This window comes from Salvelinus alpinus, chromosome 10, assembly GCF_045679555.1.
Source record: "Salvelinus alpinus chromosome 10, SLU_Salpinus.1, whole genome shotgun sequence".
NCBI lineage: Eukaryota > Metazoa > Chordata > Actinopteri > Salmoniformes > Salmonidae > Salvelinus > Salvelinus alpinus.
Window position 1 is genome coordinate 66,201,424 of NC_092095.1, and position 8,366 is coordinate 66,209,789.

General features: G+C 39.5%; 1 long non-coding RNA gene across 1 annotated transcript; it reads left to right on the forward strand.

The window, feature by feature from the left end:
* The first annotated feature begins 5,722 nt into the window (after nt 1–5,722).
* Nucleotides 5,723–7,847, forward strand: LOC139532652 (uncharacterized). The gene is made up of 3 exons (XR_011666630.1): nt 5,723–5,878; nt 6,180–6,269; nt 6,371–7,847. It is a non-coding gene; the product is annotated as an uncharacterized lncRNA (long non-coding RNA).
* Nucleotides 7,848–8,366: the final 519 nt, after the last annotated feature.

Sequence of the window (8,366 nt, forward strand, 5' to 3'; positions counted from 1 at the left end):
TTTGGGAGATTTGTATCACATGTCACTTTTATGTTGCTTTTAGTCATTGTTTTCTGTCACTGTGAAGTGCATGGACTGGAGCGATATACTGTATTGTTAGTCCATGGTGGGAAGCAAAGATATACACTGAGGGGACAAAACAGCATTGCCATGACACAGCGTTCACCTCGATCAACCTGGTCAGTCTATCATCCCTTATTGATGTCACTTGTTAAATCCACTTCAATCAGTGTAGGTGAAGGTTTTAAGCCTTGAGACAATTGAAATATGGATTGTGTATGTGTACCATTCAGGGGGTGAATGGGCAAGACTTGGTGCCTTTAAGTGCCTTTGAAGGGGGTATGGTAGTAGGTGCCAGGTGCACCGGTTTAAATGTGTCAAGAACTGCAACGCTTCTGGGTTTCTCATGCTCAACAGTTTCCCGTGTGTATCAAGAATGGTCCACCACCCAATGAAATCCAGCCAACTTGACACAACTGTGGAAAGCATTGGAGTCAACATGGGCCAGTATCCCCATGGAACGCTTTGACACCTAACAGAGTCCATGCCACGATGAATTGAGGCTGTTCTGAGGGCAAAAGGGGACACCATCCATCTACGTAACATTGCAAAAATCTGAAACTTTCTGTCCAATAATGATGCAGAAAAATTAATCCATGCTTTTGTTACTTCTAGTTTAGATTACTGCAATGCTCTACTTTCCGGCTACCCGGATAAAGCACGAAATAAACTTCAGTTAGTGCTAAATACGGCTGCTAGAATCCTGACTAGAACCAAAAAATGTGATCATATTACTCCAGTGCTAGCCTCCCTACACTGGCTTCCTGTTAAGGCTAGGGCTGATTTCAAGGTTTTACTGCTAACCTACAAAGCATTACATGGGCTTGCTCCTACCTATCTTTCCGATTTGGTCCTGCCGTACGTACCTACACGTACGCTACGGTCACAAGACACAGGCCTCCTAATTGTCCCTAGAATTTCTAAGCAAACAGCTGGAGGCAGGGCTTTCTCCTATAGAGCTCCATTTTTATGGAATGGTCTGCCTACCATTGTGAGAGACGCAGACTCGGTCTCAACCTTTAAGTCTTCACTGAAGACTCATCTCTTCAGTAGGTCATATGATTGAGTGTAGTCTGCCCCAGGAGTGTGAAGGTGAACGGAAAGGCTCTGGAGCAACGAACCGCCCTTGCTGTCTCTGCCTGGCCGGTTCCCCTCTCTCCACTGGGATTCTCTGCCTCTAACCCTATTACAGGGGCGGAGTCACTGGCTTACTCTTCCATGCCGTCCCTAGGAGGGGTGCGTCACTTGAGTGGGTTGAGTCACTGACGGGATCTTCCTGTCTGGGTTGGCGCCCCCCTTGGGTTGTGCCGTGGCGGAGATCTTTGTGGGCTATACTCGGCCTTGTTTCAGGATGGTAAGTTGGTGGTTGAAGGTATCCCTCTAGTGGTGTGGGGGCTGTGCTTTGGCAAAGTGGGTGGGGTTATATCCTGCCTGTTTGGCCCTGTCCGGGGGTATCATCGGATGGGGCCACAGTGTCTCCTGACCCCTCCTGTCTCAGCCTCCAGTATTTATGCTGCAGTAGTTTATGTGTCGGGTGGCTAGGGTCAGTCTGTTATATCTGGAGTACTTCTCCTGTCTTATCCGGTGTCCTGTGTGAATTTAAGTATGCTCTCTCTAATTCTCTCTTTCTCTTTTTCTTTCTTTCTCTCTCTCGGAGGACCTGAGACCTAGGACCATGCCTCAGGACTACCTGGCATGATGACTCCTTGCTGTCCCCAGTCCACCTGACCGTGCTGCTGCTCCAGTTTCAACTGTTCTTCCTGCGGCTATGGAACCCTGACCTGTTCACCGGACGTGCTACCTGTCCCAGACCTGCTGTTTTCAACTCTCTAGAGACAGCAGAAGCGGTAGAGATACTCTTAATGATCTGCTATGAAAAGCCAACTGAAATTTACTCCTGAGGTGCTGACTTGTTGCACCCTCGACAACTACTGTGATTATTATTATTTGACCATGCTGGTCGTTAATGAACATTTGAACATCGTGGCCATGTTCTGTTATAATCTCCACCCGGCACAGCCAGAAGAGGACTGTCCACCCCCCTAGCCTGGTTCCTCTCTAGGTTTCTTCCTAGGTTTTGGCCTTTCTAGGGAGTTTTTCCTAGCCACCGTGCTTCTACACCTGCATTGCTTGCTGTTTTGGGGTTTTAGGCTGGGTTTCTGTACAGCACTTTGAGATATCAGCTGATGTAAGAAGGGCTACATAAATACATTTGATTTGATTTGGAAGGTGTTCCTAATGTTTTGTGGACTCAGTGTAGCTATAGATATCATATAGATATAGCACAGATATAGCATAGATACAGGTATAGTATATATATATGCTACCGTTCAAAAGATTGGGGTCACTTAGAAATATCCTTGTTTTTGAAGTAAAAGCAATTATTTTTTTGTTAATGTTGTAAATGACTATTGTAGCTGGAAACGGCAGATTTTTTATGGAATATCTACATAGGCGTATAGAGGCCCATTATCAGCAACCATCACTCCTGTGTTCCAATGGACACTTGAAATAACTCAATTAAGTAGTAGCTTTGCTTAACCTAGCCATAGCTCAAAATGACAGTAACAGGGTAGAACTCCAACCGTTACTCTGTGCCAAGTCTGCCATTTTAACCCACTAGAGAGGAGGCAAGAGTGGGGTCTTCTGTTGGGTGTAAGCAAGCTTGAATAAAACAACCTAGTTTCCACACAATAAAGTCAATTTGTAAAGCAAATTGTGTTAGCTAATCCAAATGTATAATTTTAAAAGGCTAATTGATCATTAGAAAACCCTTTTGCAATTATGTTAGCAAAGCTGAAAACTGTTGTCCTGATTAAAGAAGCAATAAAACTGTCTTCTTTAGACTAGTTGAGTATCTGGAGCATCAGCATTTGTGGGTTGGATTACAGGCTCCAAATGGCCAGAAACAAAGACTGTTCTGAAACTCGTCAGTCTATTCTTGTTCTGAGAAATTAAGGCTATTCCATGCGAGAAATTGCCAAGAAACTGAAGATCTCATACAACGCTGTGCACTACACCCTTCCCAGAACAGTGCAAACTGGCCCTAACCAGAATAGAAAGAGGAGTGGGAGGCCCCGGTGCACAACTGAGCAAGAGGACAAGTACAAAACACCAGTCTCAACGTCAACAGTGAAGAGGCGACTCCGAGATGCAGGCCTTCTAGGCAGCGTTGCAAAGAAAAAGACAGATCTCAGACTGGCCAATAAAAGGAAAAGATTAAGATGGGCAAAAAAACACAGACACTAGAGGAACTCTGCCTAGAAGGCCAGCATCCCGGAGTTGCCTCTTCACTGTTGACGTTGAGACTGGAGTTTTGCGTGTACTATTTAATTAAACTGCCAGTTGAGGACTTGTGAGGCGTCTGATTCTATAGATTTAGTTATCGTATAGATATAGAATAGATATAGATATAGAATATATATATAGATATAGAACAGATATAGGTAAGGTAGAGATATAGAAATAGTATAGATATAGATAAAGAATAGATATAGATATAGTATTGATATAGTTAAGTATAGATATAGATATAGAATAGATGTAGAATAGATATAGTATAGATATAGTTATGGTATAGATATAGTTATGGTATAGATATAGTTAAAGTACAGATATAGTTATAGTATAGATATAGTTATAGTATTGAAATAGATATGTAATAGATATAGTAATGATATAGTTATAGTGTAGATATAGATATAGAATATATACAGGTATATAATATATATATATATAGAATCGATATAGATATAGTATAGATATAGCAGTAGTATAGATATGGAATATATATAGTATAGATATAGATCTAATATAAATATTGATATAGAATAGATATAGTTATTGTATAGATATAGTTATAGTATAGATATAGCTTTAGTATAGATATAGATAAAGAATAGATATAGATACGGTATAGATATACTGTAGTTATAGTATAGATATAGATAAGATATAGATCTAATATAAATATAGATATAGATTAGATATAGTTATAGTATAACTATAGATATAGAATATATACATAGATATCGAACAGATATAGTTATAGAATAGATATATAGTATAAATATAGCTTTAGTATAGATATAAATAAAGAATAGATATAGACACAGTATAGATATAGATATAGTATAGATATAGCTTTAGTATAGATATAAATAAAGAATAGATATAGACACAGTATAGATATAGTTATAGTATAGAATATATATGTAGATCTAATATAAATATAGATATCGATTATATATAGTTATAGTATAGATATAGTTATAGTATAACTATAGATATAGAATATATAGATAGATATCGAACAGATATAGAATAGATATAGATATAGTATAGATATAGCTTTAGTATAGATATAGATACAGTATAGATATAGTTGTAGTATTGATATAGAATAGATATAGTTCTAATATAAATATAGATATAGATTATATATAGTTATAGCGTAGATATAGTTATAGTATAACCTCTAACGAGCCTCTACCCCGGGTCCGGGATCACCCCCCACCCCCCCACACACTGATTAGCATAGCTAGCATAGCTTCACAAGTAGATAGTAGCATCTAAATATCATTAAATCACAAGTCCAAGACACCAGATGAAAGATACAGATCTTGTGAATAAAGCCACCATTTCAGATTTTTAAAATGTTTTACAGGGAAGACAAAATATGTAAATCTATTAGCTAAACACGTTAGCAAAATACACCACTTTTCTAACTCCATCAGTTTCTTACTACTTCAGGTGCTATCACCAATTCGGCTAAACTAAGATATTGATAGCCACTAACCAAGAAAAAACCTCTTCAGATGACAGTCTGATAACATATTTATGGTATAGGATAGGTTTTGTTAGAAAAAAGTGCATATTTCAGGTAGAAATCACAGTTTACAATTGCACCGACCATCACAAGACGACTAGAATTACTATAGAGAGCAACGTGTATGACCAATTTACTCTTAATAAAACATTTCATAAGAATAGACAAAGCATAGCAATGGAAAGACCCAGATCTTGTGATTCCAGACAATATTTCAGATTTTCTAAGCGTTTTACAGCGAAAACACAATAAATCGATAAGTTAGCATACCACATGTGAAAACGTTACCAGAGCATCGATTCCAGCCAAAGAGCGCTATAACGTAATCACCGCCAAAATATATTAATTTTTTCACTAACCTTCTCAGAATTCTTCCGATGACACTCCTGTAACATCATTTTACAACATACATATACAGTTTGTTCGAAAATGTGCATATTTAGCCCATAGGCGGAAATCCCAGGGGGGACGGGGGGGACACGACCCCCCCATCTTGGGAAAAATATGATTTGTCCCCCCCAATATATCACTGTAAACATAACTATGTAATTTCAATAATATTAATAATACGCAATGAAAGCACTTGTGCTGATTATAGACACTTAATAGCGCGTTTAAGTTTCAAAAGATTGCGACCCCCCCCGCCCTTTGCCTCACAATGGTTTGATCCACTGCCAGTTCTTTAGCTGGCAAGGTAATAGAGGGTTCGTAACTACTGTCCGAAAGGGACATGTATGTAACTGACGTGAGGTTAATCCAGTCAATCCATAGCAGGTCCATAGCAATGTTATTTATTTATTTTTATGTTGGCAGGGTTCACACACTAACTGAATTTGCAGAGCTAGCGCGCAAACTAAAGCAAACATTAACTATCAAGCTAGCTAGTACCTATTCCATTTATGTGGCGTCGTCAAAGATGGAATCTTTGCTATCATCAGTTTATTCCAAGATCAGCATGCAGCTGTAGTGCTTCGACGTCCCTGTGATAAGGTTAGCGATAAACTGAAGTCCAAACTGAACAGAACAGAACTACACTCTCTTCTACCATTGTCTTAAATATATATAATGGTCTCGTTGCAAAAGATAAATTGTCGCTAGTGAACTTTTTTTATTTTATTTTATTTAACCTTTATTTAACCAGGTAGCAAAGATTATAGCAAACACACAGCAACAGAATTGGTGCTCGCTAGCTTTACAAATTCAGCTATTGTTGGAAGCCAGCCAATATGAAACAAACTATTTAAATTACAAAAGGTTGCAGCATGTGTTGTGTAAATGTGTGTGTGTGCAGCTAGGCCAGCCAGCCAGCCAGGTAGAAAAATGGCGAACATTTAGAAGAAGACGGACATCAAGAGTATTTGTCAGTACACCAAAACGCATAGTAAGAACTCTAGTATCCTAATATCTCAAAGACTAGTTGATAAAATGTTCATAAGAAAGAAGTGAAATGCTAATGGAAATGTTTCACAATGATGTCATTAGGCAGAGCAGGCAACAGATGGCACACAGACAGCAGAGCTGGGGACAGATATGCAGGGACAGACTGGCAGACAGGGAGTCTCAGGTAAGTTTGTTGAGTCTTTGTTTGGCAACATTATGAAAGGTTCTCAATTTTTTTGACTTGTAAAATAGGGACATAATTGGAAAATGCCATGGATACCCCCACTCTCAACTTAAACTGGTGACTAAACTAAGATTTGTTTACGGCAATGGTATTGCTGTTGTGATTAATTGTGTAGTTTTGGGTACCGGTAGTTAGGAGTACGGCAAACACCTTATTTATTTTCTAGGAGACAGACTGAGTCAGTTAGGGTAGTGAAAGGGAAAGAGCCAGGGAGAGAGACTTCAGAGGACAGTGTCACAGCCACGGCAGGACCAAGTGTCACCCTTGTTGCCAGCAGCACCAGTATAGGGGACAGTGGCACAGCATTGTCCAGTTACCACAGTGATGGCACAAAACCATATCAGCCACACCCACAATTTATAGAACCGCAAACTCTTGCCAACAGAGTGTTGACGTTTCAAGAGAGATGGTTTCGCGATTTCCCCTGGCTACATTATAATCCATCAATAAAAGGAGTGTTGTGTTTTCACTGTAGCCAAGGGTTTTCAAGCCAGCCATCTTTTGGCCAAAGAGCTGATGCTGCCTTCATTAGTGCAGGATTTAGGAACTGGAGAAAAGCCATTGAAAAATTCACAGCACATCAAAATTGCCAAACCCACCGCCACTTTGTAATTGTAACAGCACACCAGCTAAATCCAATCAGTGTCCAGTTATGTCCAGCGCGTGGGGTAAACAGCAGGATGACGCAAGGCATTGCTTGATGAAAATTGTTAGTTCGGTGCGGCATGTAGTAAGACAGGGACAAGCCTTTAGAGGCCACACGGATGACAGTGGGAATTTATACCAGATTTTGAAACTTAGGGCAGAAGAGGATGATCCCATTTTACTGAAGTGGTTAACAGAGCGTACCACAATGTACACAGGCCCCAAAGCACAGAATGAAATTCTGAACATCATGGCCAATAGTCATTCGAGGCATTGCAACTGAGATTAGGTCTCTTCCGATTGTACAATTTTCATTAATTGTTGATGGTACTCAAGATGTCTCTGGTGCTGAACAGGAGAATGTCTGTCTGCGTTATGTTGACCATGACCATGTCCCTCACAAGGAGTTTATTGGGCTATACAGGGTGTCGGAGACAACAGGCGAGGGCATTGCGAAAGTGCCAACTGATGTGTTGTTGAGGAAACCCGCAAACATATGCTCGGTTCTTTTGTTCAGTAGTGTGTATAGCAGTGGTTCTCAACCTTTTTGGGGTACTGGAACCCCTGCATATTTTGAGGCAAGGCAGGCAAGGTTTTGAGCGGTCCTCAGGGACCTCCACCCCCTCTATATTATATGTAAACTTACTGGAAACCTTGTGGTACTGACTACATTCATTACACTTTTTTATTTCACGGACTCCTTGCAATTAGTCCATGGACCCCTGTTTGAGAACCCATGGTGTAATTGATAGTTGTTCTTTTGTTTAGTAGTTTTCAGTACACTTACAAATGATTTATTTCATGTTATTTTATTTAAAATTGCATACTTTGTGCGACATACTTGTCCATAGCTGCTGTTTGAAGAGTTGAGACACTGACTGAAGGATATTTTGTTTGATTTATTTGGGTTTTTCATTGAAGTAGTTATTTTGCTTTTAGAACTGTACTTATTTTAAGCTTTTTGTTCTTGCAAAGATATTGTAAACTCAGGCCAGGTGCACATATTTAATGACTATATAAATGTATCAGAAAAAGTCAAATTAAAAGGTCAATTCAATACGGAGACCAACTTTGTGATGGTTCTCAATGGAGATTCTTTTAGATGTGATCACACCATGTTCATTGTATTTATGAAAACTACACCCATACAGTGTACAGTACCATTGTCACCTACTGACCTTTCTTGATATTGCTGGTTGTAAGTACGAA